Below are 18,670 nucleotides of genomic sequence, written 5' to 3'. Positions count from 1 at the left end.
ACCCAATAAGATCGAATAGTGAAACTGAATTAAAAGCTTTTTTTAAGGTTTAGAATTAAGAATCTTTATTGTCACTATGTCAGGAATCCGGAATATTTTATTTGTGTAAGGTACGGGAATTAGGACCCAAGACGCACACAAACAGGTAGGAGGTTTTCAATGATTTTATTTCTCGAGCTACAAGCGTGTCACGGGGGAACGCGCAGGCATCGCGGCGCAGGCAGCTCTCCAACGAGACACCCCCTATGGCAGACACAACAGGTCAGTGATCGGCTAAAGGGAAACTGGCACAAAAAGAGAGAAGCAGGATCACTAACCTGGTAGAGGGATTAAGAGCTTGGGACAGGTTCGGGTCCGGGGCAGAGGTCCGATGGCGGACAGAGATTGCGAGGCCGTTGAGCAGCGGGCAAACAGGGGCAGTCCAGCGGTAAAATCCAGGTCCGTTCCAAGGTCCGTTAACTAGTGGGGCAGAGATGCAAAAGGGGTCAGGCAGACTCGGAGACTTAAACAGAGCGGGGGTCCGGTACACAGGCAGGCTATCCAGGGCAGAGACAGAATCGGTGGTCCAAAGGCTGATAAGGTCGGGCATACGGGCGGGCAGACAGAAGCAATTCAGGGGTCAGGTGGGCTCGGTAAACGGAGGCGGAATCAAGTCAGGTAACAAGAAGACAGGCAGACTAAGGACCGCTGGAAAGTACACAAGGGTTGGCTTGAGACGATCTGGCACTAGGGGCTGATCTGGACTGAGTATATATAAAGGTGAGACAGGTGGAACCAGGGAGGACTAATTGCAGAACGAGAGGAGTGGAGCAGGTGTGCTGAATTGTGTATCAGCTCCAGTGCCAGGATCGTTATAATTTGTCACTGCGGCGAAATTTCTCTTTGGCCACTCCGGTTCACATTACACATAATGAGGCAAAAACTGACAAACAGGCAATGAATAAGGGTTACTTTTTTTAGCGTTCAGGAGAGTCACAGTTAACAGATAATGAGGTAGTAGCATGTTACGTATGATGGGCTTGTAACAGTGGGGGTGATTTATTTTATTTTTTTTAAGTGTTGGACTGGTCTCCCATCAGAGGGTGATTGCTCTCACAGCTTTTGGGAAGAAGCTATTTGTAAGCTTATTTGTTTTGGCTTTGAGGCTTCTGAAGCGTTTACCTGATGGGAGAGGGTCAAACAGCGTATTGCCTGGGTGGGTGGGATCAGTGAAGATGCGTTTGGCCCTTATTTGAACTCGTCCTGCAAAAAATTAGTCTGGATCCTGCAGACGGCATCCCACAATCCCCTGCGTTGTTCTCACCACCCGTGCTAGGTCCTTCCTCTCCTGGACTGTGCAGCTCCCATACCACACAGTTATGCTGATACATAAAGCACTCTCTATGGTAGCTCTATAGAAGTTCTTTAGCAGGTTAGTGGAAAGTCCAGTCCTTTTCAGTTTCCTGAAGAACAGCCATTGTTGGGCCTTCTTCACCAGGTGGGAGGTGTTCACAGTCCAAGAGAGGTTGGAGGAGATGTGAATGGCCAGGAACCTAATGCTGTCCACGCACTCCACTACCTCCCCCTGTATGTAGAGAGGAGTGTGTTAAGTCCTCCTGGACCTCCTGTAGTCTATCATCTACCTCCTTGCTCTTACTGGTGTTCAGGATCAGGTTGTTCCTGGAGCACCACTGTGTGAGATTGCTGAACTCATCCCTGTAGTGGGACTCATCATTGTTGGAGATGAGACCCACTACAGTGGTGTTGTCCGCAAACTTCACCACGTTTTTTGTGGTGTGGACAGCAGAACAGTCCTGAGTGAAAAGGGTGAAGAGGGCAGGGCTAAGGACACAGCCCTGCGGCGTTCCTGTGTTGAGGATCAGTGGAGCAGATGTGCGTTTTCCTATCCTCACTACCTGGCGTCATTTGGTGAGGAAGTCACTGATCCAGGAGCAGAGCTAACAGGAGCATCCTAACATAGATGTTGAGCTGCTGCCGATGAGTCAGAGCTGAGAGTAGTGCTAACGAGACAGCGTCCTCTGTGGAGTGATTCTCCCTGTAGGCAAACTGCAGGCTGTCCAGGCCAGCAGGGATGACATCCTTGATGTACTTTAGGAGGATCCTCTCAAAGCACTTCATGATGACAGGGGTCAGAGCGATGGGACGATAATTATTGAGGCTGGTGATGATGGTTTCTTGGGGACAGGCACAATAACGGAGGATTTCAGACAGGCAGGAACTGTGGAGAGCTGCAGGGAGAGGTTGAAGATGTCCAGAAAGACACCTGCTTGCTGGTCCGCACACAGACATCATGTCTGGACCTGCGGCCTTGTTGGTGTTTACCTTTTTCAGGGATGAGGTCACTTGGTGGAGCTGCAGGACAAGAGGCTGATGGTGCTCCTCTGGCTAAAGAAGATGTTTAGGCTTCCTCCAGCTTGGAGAATCAAAGCGTGCGAATAAGCTGTTTAAGGTGTCAGGGAGGGCCGGGTCATTGCTCAGCTGCTGGTCGCTGCGCTTGTAGCCCGTGATGTTTCTGATGTCTCTCTACATGTTGCGTGGATTGTTGCTGCTGAAGTGGTACTCGTTCTGCTGCTTGAACCTTTTGATTGGCCTTCTATTGTCACGAACGAGAGATTGAGGACCCAGTATTCAGCCAGACAAGAGAGGTATAAGCAAAAAAAACAGGATTTATTAATAAACAGGCAGGCAAGGCTCAATGGTCAAAATGGCAGTCCAAAATCCGGTACATGAAAGGCAGTCCAAAACAGGCAAAAGTACAGACAAGGACAAGGCAAAACTCAAAATATCCCAAGGCAGGTCCAGGTCAGAGAAACAGGTAAGCAATCATACAGGGCAAGAAAATCAGGTTCAGGGATCAGGCTGGCTCAGAATCAAAAAGGCAATCGGGTCGGTATCAACAGTGCTATCAGAATTCAACGCTGCATAAGACTCGCCAAGTGGCTCGAATTGATCTGGCCCATTGCAGAGGTTTGTGGCAGGACTATATAGGGGAGTGAGCAGGTGAACAGGAGTGAAGACTAATTACAAGTGAGCAGGTGGAACTAATCAGGGCAAGGGAGCTGACTGATTGCTGAGGGGAGAACAAACAGAGCTGATAAAGTGACAGGTAAATAACAGTTAATCTAAACAGAACAACACGTCTAAAACAAAGCCAAAACAAGAAAGAACCCAAAAGCAGAAACTTAACTAATAAAACGGATAACCTGAACCAAGACAAAACCCAAATCATGACATCTATGTATTACCATAGTTACATTTGTGATGAGACACTGGCTCAGAATGCACACAGATTACACGTAACAGCCAGACAGGACAAAACATTTTGTCGTGTCTGTCCAATACACTGCCTCATAAGCTTATTGATTGCACTGACCAATACACTGCCTCATAAGCTTAAAGCATGAAAATAGTCCATAGCATTTAATATAATTCATGTTTGAGTCAAAAGACAGAGCGCAGTCTCTTTACATGGATTGCTATGCAGTTGCATACATGTATCAGGTGGACATTCAGTTGTTTGATACATTCATGTAAACAGTGGAATACTGTGCAATAAATTTAAATATTCAATTTAGAGAACTGTGCAATTTGCATGGAAGTCCAACAGATATTTCTTGAGAAACTGCAGTGCACAAATAAGTATGTAGTTGAAGGGTGTACTCGCCATGTTTCTGCATCTTTTTAGTTTTTACTTTTCTTTTAAAAGATTAGATGAATTGAACAAAAAATATGTCATATTAAATTTACCATGGTCTCATTTATTTTATACAGCAAAAAATATGGAATATCAGCACTTCAATATCCAGTTTCAAGATTAGCTTTTTGTCAAGGGACATTTGGTGGCACTGTTGCCTTGCAGCAGGTAGGTCTTAGGTTCTTCCTGCATGGAGTTTTCATGTTCTCCCGATATAGGCTGAGTATACTGTGCATGCATGGATCAACAAGTCTCTCTAAACTACCATTAGGTTTAAAATTTAAGTTTAAATTTTCATTAATCCTAAACTGAAAAAAAAAAAAAACATTCTGAAACGTAGATTTATTCAAAGCCAAGTACTACCTTTTACTACATTCCTTTGATATATTCTACTTGCCTTTTGGTCAGTGTATCATTAGTATTGTGAGAAAGCAGCTTCAGTTTTGGTGGGTTAATAACACTGGTAACAGGGCTGTCAGATTTTGAAGAAAAAGTCAAGCACTTTATATAAAAACATTCTATAATTTCTAAATATCCTTGGATGACCAGAAATTTGCTGAGACACTAAATCACTACTGTTGTACCAAGTGGCTATATACAGTAGTATGGTTTTATAATGTTTGTTGTTGCTTTTCCTTTTTTTATCTCACAGATTCTGATTATTTCATGTTTTCGGCCTTTACTCTAATTCCCCCTATATAATTTCCATCTTATCTAATTTTCTCACGAAGTTAAGCATGCTACACAATTCTGTATAGTATTGTGCAACAGTAATAACAGTTCATTACTGTCAGATGAGCATTATGCAGTCATATGGAATAAACAAACAACCAGAAGTATATAAAACAATTAAGCAAAATTTATGAATAATGTAACAAAGTGTTCAGAATATTATGTTGTAAAACTGATGCTTTTATTAGAGCTTAGTTTTTTACGAGTAACCTGAAAACAAAATATAAAACTTCAATTATGTTATTTGAACTTGTTTTCATATTTTGTCGATCATGTGCACATAGAAAAGTGGGAATTAATCCCCTACCTAAGAGCGATATGAACACTGAAAGGCATTCGGACATGGCGTAATGCAGCAGAATCACAGATCTTAAAATTTTAATTATTTTCTGATACAAGGATGCAGAAAGCTGCTGATGTTAAGGCATGAGAGCACACTGACAGCAGGTAAACACACTAAGACAAAACAGTGTTGCTTCTCTCCCTGCCGCTACAGATGAAAAGCTGTCTGTCATTCTGATGCTTTTTCTCAGAGTTGTAGAATAAACGAGACTGAAAGAAATCTTCACAGCAGACATTTTGACTCCAGCAAGAAAAGCACATATGTAATGTTTGGTATTAATGCTAGTACAATACCTTGAAGTGCCCAGCTTCATTCAGTTCTGCCACAGTTTTATTGTTTTAGATGTATTATACAATAATCAAAAAATAAATTATGAAATGACAGGGCAACCCTGTATGATCAAATCCTTATCTGGTTGAAACACTCTTCAGTTCTTTCTAGTCACACCTGTGACTGACTATTGGGGGTTCAACCAGGGAAAAGCCACAGGAAATATGTCACTCCCCAAGAAACTGCTCCTCACAGCAGGGTGCCAACAGAAACTATAATTTTTATTTAGCAAATTATTCTTTAAAATATTATTTCCTCAAATAATGTTTTATCTAACTTGGAGTTTCATTGTGAATGGGGTCGAACACGCCAAATGTTAAGCTAATTTAACCTCATTCCATATTTGTTAAGATGGACTTAGGTTCTCTAAATTTACTGAATCATTCTTATAGTTTTCAACTATTTTTATTTGTGCTTTTGTTCTTGTGTGTTGTGATATTTTTATTATTGGCCTAATCCTGCTTCGCTACTAAAGGCCCATTTTTACCCCGGTTTAAGATTTGACAATAAAATAAGGAATCATTGATCAGAGGTAGAACGGTTCAAATACATATTTAATTCATAGAAATTAAATATGGAGACAGAGTACATACCATTACAAGATGTTGTTCTCACCGGTGGATAAATCTGTCTGTCTGAAGTAAGTTTTACCAAGACATTCCTTTTATTAACTTTAAACTCCTCCTGCATGGCTTAGAGGTAGGATGACTGACCCCCTCTCCTGCTGACCACCCCCTCAGGGCAATAAAACTCCATGTTTATCTTACGCTGGAGCAGGAAAGGACAGACCCAACTCTGCTTTCCTCAGTAACCCTAACTAAGATATATTTTTAATTCTCAACAACCCCTCTGTTTTGATCCCTCAAGGATCAAACCAATAACTAGGCTAAACTAAGTCTATGTCTTGAAACCCTTAAACAAAATGTAAATAGTAAGATGTAATATTGTAACCCACTGTCCCCTCTGTTGGCGACTTATGAAATCAAATGAAGTTCAAATGTTCCCCTTAAATGTAAAATAACCCAAGTATAAGCTAAAAAGCTACTAAACCTATCTGAATCTCTAACCTACTAGAATTAAGAAAAGTAAGCACCTTTATCCGAGAGGTGCAAGGCTAAGATAAATGTGCAACTACCAGAAACTATTATATGATCTAACTATGACTTTAAGAGTCCTAACCTAGATTAACAAAATGTCTTCTTAGAAATAAAGATAACCCATGAAAGCACTACACTCAGATCAAACCACAGAATAAAAAACAGATTTTCATGCAATGCAAAACCAAGATTCTAACGATACTAATATTGAACACCTTATGAATATGGAACTTATAAGACATATGCAGTGGTTACAAAACTCTCATTTTCTTTTTTTCTTTTTTACACAATGCATTCAATTGTTGTCATGATGTCTTGCGTCTCGGAGATGTCTTCTTCTCGCCTTTAAAGAAGATGGTTTAAAGAGTCAGTGTTCCAACCGCGGTCTCCACAGAACTGTATGTTAATCTTTATTAAAAATAAAAAACGAAAACAAAATAAAATTCCAGCTGCCCCTCCGTGGGTGGCTCTGCGAGATAAGTTGTTCCGGTGATGTCTCCCTGGAACTCTCTGGTGACTGGTACACACGGCTCCTGGAGTCTGATGGGCCCCTGACCTCTGGCCCACCACATCTGCTTGTCGATAACCTTAGCGTGCACTCTCGTCGAAGTCGGGGGTGACTGAACTCCCCCTCCCATTCCTGAACTCTCCTAATGTAATGTCTCCAATACAACCTGAAACTTACACGACAATCGTTTAAATATCAAATGTCGTGTGCTACCTGTAATTCCGGAGGTTGACTTCGGTCCCGAAAAGCTCCTTTCAGTCATATGGAAACATATCCTGTAATGAAATTAACTGAACACTCCCAAAAGAAACACACTTCACAGCTTTTTTCACCCCATTTCCAATTTACGTCTGTGCACAGAACTATAGTCAATTGTGTTTAGAATTCTCCCCATTAATCTGAACCAACCTTCTTGTTGTTTCTTCTCCATCCTATGAGAAACCTATTTTAGAAATGTAATAGTTAATGAGACATTTTATTGCAATTCCTCTTTCCTCGTCCTTACGCTGTCCTGTAAGAAAATGCAACGACCACACAAATACGTTAATCTCTGGTGAAGATCCCCCTGTCTGTAAAATCAAAAATTTGTTAATGCAGTTGTGAAATCAAAGTATAGTAACAAGACGTATGTAAGGCCCGTTTGTGCTGGACCAACCTTTTGTCTAAGTTTCCTTGAGATAGTGAGTCTGCTGCCTAACCTTTGACCGTTAAATTTAATCTAGCTTGGTTCCTGGCTTGTTTCCTGGAAGTTAACTAAAACAATGAAAAGCCTCATGTAAACATTTTTAACAGCGTTATCTGCTCACAAGACTGTCATATGGCCTCGGTGCATCCTGGGATGTACACTTGCCCACTGAAGTGTGAAAACACCCTTTGTTCTACATACATCCTCATCTGTTCAGGTCACTGGGTTAAGGTTAACATCTATATTACTTTAAACTACATTATTATATGTAAGTGATTATATTTCCATGACACTGTTATCCTGTAAGAATGTCAGAATGCTCTCTGAATTAAAGATTAAAGATTACCCTCTGTTTATCTCTGTTTTATCCAGTTTTTTGAGGTTTATGTAGTTTTTCTGTTTATCCTTCCCTTAAATTACTTGTGCCAAAGGTTGATATAAAGTTTAAGATCTGTATGGCTTTACAATATAGTGTTATCATATAAATGTTTATGTCATATCCCTCTGCTTGGAACAAAATTAATTTTGTTACAAAACATTAACAAAGAATAGTATTAGTCACCACAGGGAATCAATTAACTGCAAATAATTATCTGAATTGAAGTATGAAAAACACTGCCCTATATCCCGGATTCGGATCAAAACTTAATGCAATTTCATAATCTCACAAATCTACAAGAAGTCCATCAAAAGTTGTATAAGACCAGTGTACCCATTGAAATAATGATTATTCTAATGTGCTCACAGCAAGTTGATGGTATGAGAATGCTGAACGTTCCAAGGTACTTACATACTGATAAAATATTGGGTTTTACCTGAATAAAACACCTGGTAACAGCAAAGTCTGGTGAAAATCTGATAAGTTTTAGCATGCAACGGTTATATTGTACAATAGAAAAATCTCAATACTTGAGAGCTATTTAAGAAAGAACCTAACAGATCCGTTTAACCTATGTTGTTTAAAAACAGAATGTCCCAAGCAGGACACATCTGTGCTTACCGAGAGGCCCATGTAATAAACCTGTCCCCTCAGGACGTTGCAACCCCCCTTGTGAAAATTTATGACATGCAGTTGTCAACCAGAACTCACAGAGACCTAAGTAGAAGTGTAGCACATAAAAGTATTCCCACCCCTGTGGATTGTCTGCTAATAATTGTGATGGTAAAATATACCTTCTGCTGTCAATTATGAGCAATATGGTCCTGGACATAATAGAATTAAAACTCATGTTTAAAAGGAACATATCAGTAATATAGTAAAAAATTTAAGAGACAGTAGTATAGTTTTCAAAACCGCAAACCTGTAGTGTTCGTATCTGCTCAATCGGCTGCCTTAAGAATTTATCACCTGCACCAATCCATTTACCTGGAAGCTTAAAAAATGTTTGATACCAGGCTGCGGCACCTGAGATGGACCCGGAATGACATGTGACAGATCAAGCAAACACGAGATGGAGGTGAGACTTCATATTCAAAGGCTTCCATGCATGGAACTGTACATCTCTTCCCCCAGTGTGGCAGTAGGTCGCTGCAACGTCTCAGCAAGCACCTCAGTGACAAAGTTTCAGTCCACAACTCAGTGTTTGATGAAACAGGTGGCTCCAATGTGCGCAAAAATTCATACAGTCACTTCCCTTGACAGCTTGGGATCTGCGCTGTTCATGAACGCTGGCCACTTCTCCAGGGTGAGGAAACATTGTTCATGAGAGCGTTATCCCTTTTCTGGGGTACTGACCTTCCGGATGGGAGCTCATGCCAGGATTTCATGCCAGGATTTAGTGATGCGAAACAGTCCCTGGCCCAGTGCCCAGAGAGACCACATTTAAAGCAGATGTCTGTAGATGGTCGAAAAGTTCTGACATGTCCGCCCCGTCTACTCGGTCTCCTGGTCCTGTCTCCATGTCTGCACTGACTGTCACAATGAGATCCGCGTCCATACACAGGAACAGCAAATCTGGAATCAAATACAGAACAGAAAAGCGGAGGAGGTGGCCCCCCTCCTTGAATGAAATTAGACTGTGGTGGAACCGTCAGGGTCTGAGCACCACATGATGCACCCGCAGAGACAGTTCTTTGTGTCAGCTCCTGCTTTCTCTTGGTCACTTTCCGCTTTGCTTCTAGTAACTGTAATTTAAGTAATTGAAGTTGCAAGTCCTCTAAGTCCTGCTTCGACTTCCTGTCCTCCCTTTGAGCCACATGCAAATAGTCGATCAAACAGGTTTCCCAGCGAGCATACGAACACCCAGGTATATCAGGATTTTGTTTCATAAGCAGGGACACTAAAGAAGGAACCCCATCCAAAACTGCCCCTCTAAATAATTCACCCAGATTGGAGCAATTTGTTTTAGGATCCACACCCGTGTGTTTGATCCATGTCTCTGCAGCTTGAGTTATGTAATCTGCAGGACGCTGTCGTGGGTTCCAGTCAAATTTAGGAAGCTCAATTGATGTGGACAATGGAAAGTGTTGTACAATTGCAACTTCCAAGGAAGAAATTACTGAAGACAATAAAGTTTCATCAGGCATATGAAACGTTTGAGCAACCTTTTCAATATCCGTTATTACAGGCGCAGACACAGAAAGTCTTAAAATGGCTCTAAACTCACCGAGAGCCAGTTGTGAGCCTTTGGTTAAATTTTGTAATTCAGCCAGCCATGTTCGACCACCAGCACTGATACTGGGGAGTTTATTCACCAGAAGTTGCATGTTACCAAGTGAACAACTAGAAAACTCCTGTGTTCTTAAATAACTGTGTGACAAGGGTATCTGCATTTTGTGGGACTATGAAAATGTGATTAAATACAATGAATAATTTGGGGACCGTCCTGTGATGATCCCGTAATATTTTCTGAATCTACTAGTTTCTGCCGTTCTGCAATATCAGTATCTATAATAAAACAATGCAAACCAATAACATTAGTCAAAAAATTCCTCAATTTTAGCTGCTTCATTTAAGGATAACTTAAAAACTGACTCATGACTAAATGCAGTGTTAACAAAATCGATCAAATCAACCGCAATATCAGTTTGCACACACTATTAAGGTACAGTTTAACCCAACTTTTAACTCTGTTTAGTTCTGCTTAATGTGGTTTTCCCAGGCCTGCAAATGAGCAAAAGTTTATAGGGTGGCTATTTTCTGCTCCCTATTAATCAGCCAGATTTAAGTCTGATGAATTATATTTATTTATTTATCTATTATAACTAGGGCTATCAAACAATGAAAACCATTTAATCACTATTTAATCGCAAATTATATTTCATGTCTGAAAGTATATATATTCATTAGGCATTTTAAAACGCTATTTTGCAATAGATAATGCTAGTTAAAATTACACTCTAACAGAAGGCGTTTTCCCAATTTATAATGCCTCAAACAAATGTTCAATGTTCTGCCAAATTTTTAACAACTTTTCCAAACTTCTAACCACTTTCTAACTTTTAGACTACAGTTCAAAATAAAAAGTTTTCTCCAAAACTCACCAAAACGCAGCAGTTCATGCTCTCCAATGCAACTCACACATACAGCTTGCAGCCAATACCTCAAACGCTTTACTGCATTGAAATTCTCCTGCACTTCAACAAACATTATTAATGCATCAACCCTTTTTCCAATGATTTCCAAATTCCCCTTTAGTTTTTATTTTCACCCATATTTTTACTTATCACTTTTACTTAACAAAATTAAACTGCACCCCAGTCATTGCTCTAATCTTGAGGCCCATGCACGCGGAGAAATTCACACCATCCTGAAGACACACACACACACACACACACACACACATACCCCCACTCTCCGCTGAGTTGCAGGGTTCAACCAATCTCTCCTTCTCTCAAAACCATGGATCCCATATTACCGAGACATTCAAAACATCAGACAAGACATAACAAATATAACATTTAAGACAGACAGCCTGGCGCGCGCAGAGGGTCTTCTCCTTTTAATACCCTTCCACTCGACGAAACGTTTCCTTATGTTAAAATCTCCTCGTCTAATCGTCGTGTTCTCGAAAAACCCCGTTTTTCGAAAACTAGAAAACAAACTTCTATTGCTTTCCTGGGATCCCTTTTTTTTTAATCTCTTATCTTCTATAACAGCTCACTCTTAAGGTCTTGCTGCTCTTAGCCTCAACTTAAAGATATTACGTATCTCGGCCGTCCTATTCCCTGCTACTTTTTGAGTGTCCCTAGTTCTCAAGAGGCAGCGCACACCTCAGCCCTAAAATTACCAGTTTGTCAGTCTGGTTGTCGTTTGGCCAATCCTAGAACATATCCCTTTTTTTTGTCTATGTTTTTATCTTTTTTATTTCGTTTTATTTTATTTTTCGCCTCACCATTTCAAGGCTTCTTGGCATTTAGGTTAATATCCAATTCTAAGTTTTTCTGACGTAAACAAACACATAAATCCCATTCAGTCATTTCTCGGTTTCAACATAAATTCCATTCAAACCTAGTTATACCGTTCAGCCTCTGATATTTTGAGAAGAAAGCTTCTCACTTACAGCAACACTTGATTTAGCCTACATCTAATCTTTAGCCAATAGGAGAATCAAAATCTCCTTACTTTTTTTCGGGTCGACCCTGTTTTGCTGCAAGTGATTACTTCTTCGTGCCCAAATTCAAAATGTTCCTCCATTTTAATGTCAAAATCCGGGTCACGGCTAACCAAATTGTGATATTTTTATTATTGGCCTAATCCTGCTTCGCTACTAAAGGCCCATTTTTACCCCGGTTTAAGATTTGACAATAAAATAAGGAATCATTGATCAGAGGTAGAACGGTTCAAATACATATTTAATTCATAGAAATTAAATATGGAGACAGAGTACATACCATTACAAGATGTTGTTCTCACCGGTGGATAAATCTGTCTGTCTGAAGTAAGTTTTACCAAGACATTCCTTTTATTAACTTTAAACTCCTCCTGCATGGCTTAGAGGTAGGATGACTGACCCCCTCTCCTGCTGACCACCCCCTCAGGGCAATAAAACTCCATGTTTATCTTACGCTGGAGCAGGAAAGGACAGACCCAACTCTGCTTTCCTCAGTAACCCTAACTAAGATATATTTTTAATTCTCAACAGTGTGTACACAGTTCCTTAGTTTTTTTTATCTCAATTTTGCTTATTAGTTTTTGTTAAGTTTCATTAGCCCAGTAGAGGATTTGTTGATTGAAATATATATTTTTTAATTAAGGTAAACATTATATAATGGTGTTCTGTGGATGTGTATTTATTTCTGTTAAATTCTTATACTTGAAGACAAGTTATCACTCATTTGTTCCATATGTGTGCAGAGTTTGCTGTTAGAATAATGCCAGTGCTCAAATCATTCTTTCAACTTCTGGCCTGATAACAAATCCAACTGGCTTGATATTGACCGGACAATACCTAACAGACCAAGAGTTATTTGATAAACATTAAATGACTTAAAATAAGCGTAATTGCACAACACACCTTGGTGTGTTGTACAGTTTGCACAGTATAATGTGTCTTTCCACGTTGATCCATGTCCCACCTGCCCTGTCATTTCATCATTTATTTTTTGATTATTGTAGAATACGCCCTAATTGATCTTTTAGCTATTTTGTATGCTTTCTCATTTCTTTTTATATTTATAGTACATCACCAGGAACCCAGCAAAATCTTACATTATTTTAGGAGCCTCTGTAATTTAAATAAATTTGATGGATTTCTAATATTAAATATTCTATGTACAGATTTAATATTTTTAATACTACACACAACACACTATTCTGGCTGGTATTTTTTCCTCAACCCACTTCAATCCTACAATAATTGCCATCATCTCTGCTGTGTAAACAAACACCTGATCCGGTAATCTTTTCCCAATACTTGTTTTCATAATTGATGTGTATATTTCTGTTCCTATCTTATCTTTTTCATCCTTGGATCCATCTGTATAAATATCTAAATAACTATCATATTTGGTTCTTATATATTGATTTGCCAGATGTCCTTTCCTACTCTCTTCCCACTCTTTTTTTTTAGTTTGATTATATTCAAATCTAAAAGACATGGCTAAAGACTGAGGGGCCTGAAGCACTCCTAACAGCCTCATTAGACTAAACCATATGCTTCATTGCCTGAGGGATGGTTGGGTTTATTTAATTGTTTTGTGTTAATTTGTTATGCAACCGCCTTGTGTGCCTTATGGTTTAGCTAAACCACTATTTAGGTGCCCTTATGTGTCAGTGCAGGTGAGTTTGACTTGTGTTTGTTTGAAGTGTGGTTAGTTATGAGTTTGAGTCTAGTTTATTCAGTTGACCTTTTTATTGGCCTGCTGGTCCAAGTGTTTCTTTTCTTTTTGGGTAAATAATGTTGTGCAATTACACACTGTTTGTGCTGACAAACTGCCTGGGAGCTCCTCCCATTCAATCAGTGGTGAACCAGGTGGAACAAATCTTCCAAGCAATCTGGGCATGCCAGTACCTGGCTCTGTTGTTGTCTTTAGACAGTGGAAGGAGCATAAACAGCACCACAAAACCAAAGAAACTTTTACTGGGTTAATAAGGTCTGTATTTGATTATGGAAGTATTGTATTTGGATCAGCATCAGAAACACTTTTAAAAAAATTAGATAGTATTCAGTATCAAGCCTTGAGGTTATGTACAGGAGCCGTCAGAACAACTCCAACTTCAGCCTTGTTAATAGAAATGGGAGAGATGCCACTTAATCTTAGAAGACTACAGTTAAAGACCACTTATTGGTGTAATTTAAAGGGCCATGATGGAAATCATCCATGTCAAAAAATTTTAAAATCTAGTTGGGAAAAAGAAAAGAAGAAATTAAATTCTTTTGGATGGGAGATAGAAAATATTATAAAAGATTTTGGTTTTTCTGATATAAATATTAGTCAAACAGTTCCTCTTTCGCCAGTTTACCCGTCTCTATTTCATAATAATGTTGTTGATTTGACTTTGTTGGAGAAAAGGAAAGGAGAAAACATTTCAGATCCATATTTGATTCAATCATATTTAGATAATAAGTACTATGGATATGTCCAAGTTTTTACAGATGCATCTAAAAACTCAAATAGCAGTAATGGTGTGTCTTTCATTGTTCCAGAATTCAAAGTTAAAAAATGTAAAAGAATTACTGATGGAGTATCAGTTTATACTGGAGAGATGATGGGAATCATTTTAGCTTTAGGATGGATTGAGGAAGTCCATCCATTAAGAAGCATAGTCTGTTCTGATTCAAGTTCTTCATTATATTCATTGAAAAATAATCACGCTATTAGTAGACCGGATCTTTTATTAGAAATTCAGTTAATAACTTATAGAATTCAAGCAATGGGTTTATTAGTTATATTTACATGGATACCGTCACATATAGGAATAAGAGGGAATGAGTTGGCAGATAAATATGCAAAACAAGCTTCAAAATATAGTGTTATTGATATATTAGTTCCATTTAGTAAAGAAGAAATCAAATCTATTATTAAACAAAAGGTTAAGGAAAGATGGCAGAGACAGTGGGAGGAAGATAGAACTGGTAGATGGCTGTACAGTATTCAAAGAAAAGTTGGTGCAATGAGGAGAACAGGACGAAATAGAAAGGAGGAAACAGTAATATCTAGGTTGCGTTTTGGACATACAAGGTTAAATAGTAATTTATTTAAAATAGGAAAACATCGAAATGGAAGTTGTGATTTTTGTGGTCAAGAAGAGACGGTAAAACATGTTTTGTTGTTCTGTACAAAATATTCTGTTGAGAGAAGGAAATTAGTTAGTCGGTTACAAGAAAATAAATTACAGTTAAATTTACAAGATATTTTAGGAAAAATTTCTACTTCTAAAGATATAAGTTATTTAATTAATTATCTCAAGAAAACTAAATTGATAGAAAAGATATAAGTTGTTTTTTATTTTGCTTTGAGGGGGGTGTTTAAAGTTAGCGTCCCGATCCACACTCCATTCCAGTAGATGGCGGTAATGCACATCTAAAAGTTGCTTGCCAACCGCCATAAAAAAAGAAGAAGAAGAAGAAGAAGAAACTTCATCGATTCCAATCTGGCCGCTGGGTGGCAGCCGCGACCTTTTTTACCCATATAGCGCGAAACAACACGGTGAAAAAAGGGGAAGCTTTAGGGATGCGCCGGTGGAGCTGGGAGAGGGGAGGTTTACGAGCGGAGTGAGAAGTTGGTAGGAGCTGAGAATTGTTTGGCGGATTGCATAAGCTGTACATTGAATGTAGCTTTATGGCTTCCACATCAGGTGGAAATAGTGGAGAGGAAATGGAGTGGATGATGTCTAGGTCTGCAAGGAGAAAGCGAGAAATGAGGCAAAGACAGGAAAGAGAAGTTGGTCAGATGGGAGTGAGATTAGAAAGGAAAGAAGTAAAAAGACAAAAACAAATACAAGCCTGGGAAAACAAGTGCCGGGAGAGAGAGCAAATGGGGAGGAGGAGTGGAAAGTTACAGTCGAGTTCAAAGAAGAGGGAGGACATTTACATCCGGTTAAACTAACTAAAGCAATAGAGAAAGAAATTGGACAAATCAAGTCAGCCAGGATTATGAACAATAGAAAGATATTAATTTATGCTGTTAGTAAAAAACAACAAGAACAGATTCTCAAAATGACAAATCTGGTAGGTGAGATAATCAAAACATTCATCCCTGGCGCAGCTGCAAGATTAAGAGGAGTGATTACAGGTGTTCCAATTGACATGACAGTTGATGAAATCAAACAAGAAATTAAAGGAGGCAAAGTTATTAAAGCTACAAGGATAAAACATAAAAGGGATGGAGTTGTTAAAGTCACCATGGCAATAATATTGCAGTTTGAGAATGTTGTACCAGAATCTGTGCAGATTGGATACATAAACTTCAGTGTCAGAGAATACATTCCCAATCCAATAAGATGTTATATTTGTCAGAGAATGGGACATGTCGCTAAGGAATGCAAAGGGAAAATAAAGTGTGCAAGATTTGGAGGTTCGCATGAATATGGAAAATGTGAGAAAGACGCCAAAGTTAAATGCTGTAATTGTGGAGGAGAACACAGTGCAGCATATGGTGGATGCAAAGTACAGAGTGAAGCAAGGCAAGCACAAAGAATAAAAATAATGGAGAAGGTTTCATATGCTGAGGCAATAAGGAAAGTTAGAAAAGAAAGTACAAATAACTTGGGAAATAAAGAAACAATACAAGGAGTTTTAAATCAGGAAAATAATGACTCACAAAGAAAGCAAAAGCAAACCATTGTCAGTTCAACAGATGAAAGCAATGTATGTAAGCACAAATGTAATATAGATAAAAATACAATGGTGGTGAAAAAAGATCGTTTTGTGGCATTTATCTGTCACATTATTAATGCTACAGTGCAAATGAAGAAGAAAAGTGATAAAATCAAAACGATTGTAGAAGCAGCAGGAAGGTTTCTAGACATGAAAGAGGTCCAAGCAGATCAAATACACAAACTTCTGAGTAAAGTTGGAAATGATCAAGAAAAGGATTAAAAAAAATATATATATATGGTCATACATATTCTTCAATGGAATGCTAGGAGTCTTATAGTAAATGTTCAAGAATTTAAAAAAATATATACATAAATTAGAAATAGTTCCAGATGTTATTTGTGTTCAGGAAACTTGGTTAAAACCATCTTTGGATTTTAAAATTCCCGGTTACAGTTCTGTAAGAAGAGATAGGAGAAACAACAGTGATGGAGGAGGTTGTGCAACTTTCATTAAAGATGGATTGGCATAGAGAGAACATCAAGTTCCTGGGCAGTATGAATGTGTAAGTGTAGAAATATTTAATTTGGAAAAAATTGGTAATATTAGGATTTTCAACTACTATAATCCATGTAAAAAGTTGGAAAGTGAGGTATTTAATAAAATTTCAGGATCAATAACAAGAAGAGAAGTTTGGTGTGGGGATTTCAATGCACATAATAGCCTATGGGGAAGCAGACAGACAGACAATAATGGTAAAATAGTGGAAGAAATGATGGATGAAAGGTCACTGGTGTCTCTTAATAATGGACAGGGAACAAGAATTGACATATATAAAGGTACTTTGTCATGTCTTGACTTAACATTAGTATCCAGTTCGATAGTTAGTTCTTGTGAGTGGGGTGTGAAGGAAGAATCCACAATAGGAAGTGATCACTATCCTGTTAGTACAATCATTAAAGATAATTTATTTAAACAAGATGAATTAAAAATATCAAGATGGTGTTTTAATAAAGCTAAGTGGCAAATTTTTAAAACAATATGTGAGCAAACAAGTAATTTAGTAACATTAAAAGGAAATATAGATGAGTGCACTAAACAGGTAACGGAACATATACTAAATGCTGCAGAAATAAGTATTCCAAAAACAAATATTAAAGGAAAGAAAAAAATTGTGCCATGGTGGAATGAGGATTGTAGCAGAGTGATTAAAGAATGAAATGAAGCTTTTAAAACTCTACAGAAAAATTTAACAGGAGAAAATCTTTTTAAATATAAGAAGAAAAGGGCAGAGGCTCGTAAAATAATCTAAGAGGCTAAGAAGGAAACTTGGAGAAATTATTGTTCTTCCATAGGAGCAGAAGTAAAACTACAAAATGTTTGGAAAATGCTTAAGAAAATGGGTGGGAAAAGAAGTCAAGTTAAAATTCCAGCATTGATTAGAGGTCAAGAAATTGTGATGTTAAATAAAGATAAGGCAGATGTTTTGGGTGAGGCTTTTGCAGCAGTGCATAGTGGGGAGCATTTAGGAAACATACATAGAAATCAAAAAGAACAAAAACTAAAAGAATCTAATGATATTTATAAAAAGAAAGATAGATCGGTTTCAGCATTAGATGAAGAAATAAGTATGAATGAAATAAAAACAGTTATTAAAGATACTGGATATTCAGCTCCAGGGGAGGATAATTTATGTTATGCAATGTTTAGAAGGTTACCGGAAGCAACATTAAAATTAATATTACGATTTTTTAATAAAATTTGGAGAGAAGGTGAAGTTCCAAATAAATGGAAAACTGCAACAATCCTCCCATTTAATAAACCAGGAAAAGATTCTTCAGATCCAAATAATTACAGACCAATAGCATTGACATCTCACGTAAATGGAGGGAGAAAATATTAGTAAAAAGATTGGGGTATATGTTAGAGCAGAGGCAGATAATAAGTAGTTATCAATGTGGATTCAGAACAGGAAGGTCTACAATGGATGCATTAGTGAGAATTAGTAATGCTATAGAGAAAGGATTAAAAATTAAAGAATTGATAATAGCAGTATTCTTTGACACTGAAAAAGCGTATGA

At 38.3% G+C, this 18,670-nt stretch overlaps 1 long non-coding RNA gene across 1 annotated transcript; it reads left to right on the top strand.

Annotated features, from left to right (window-relative positions):
- Window positions 1–14,558: 14,558 nt before the first annotated feature.
- LOC118557432 lies at window positions 14,559–15,386 on the top strand. The gene is made up of 2 exons (XR_004927865.1): window positions 14,559–15,085; window positions 15,292–15,386. It is a non-coding gene; the product is annotated as an uncharacterized LOC118557432 (long non-coding RNA).
- Window positions 15,387–18,670: the final 3,284 nt, after the last annotated feature.

This window comes from Fundulus heteroclitus, chromosome 23, assembly GCF_011125445.2.
Source record: "Fundulus heteroclitus isolate FHET01 chromosome 23, MU-UCD_Fhet_4.1, whole genome shotgun sequence".
Taxonomy (NCBI): Eukaryota; Metazoa; Chordata; class Actinopteri; order Cyprinodontiformes; family Fundulidae; genus Fundulus; species Fundulus heteroclitus.
Note: the sequence above shows the minus strand (reverse complement) of the source record. Positions and strands in the feature narration are given on the sequence as shown.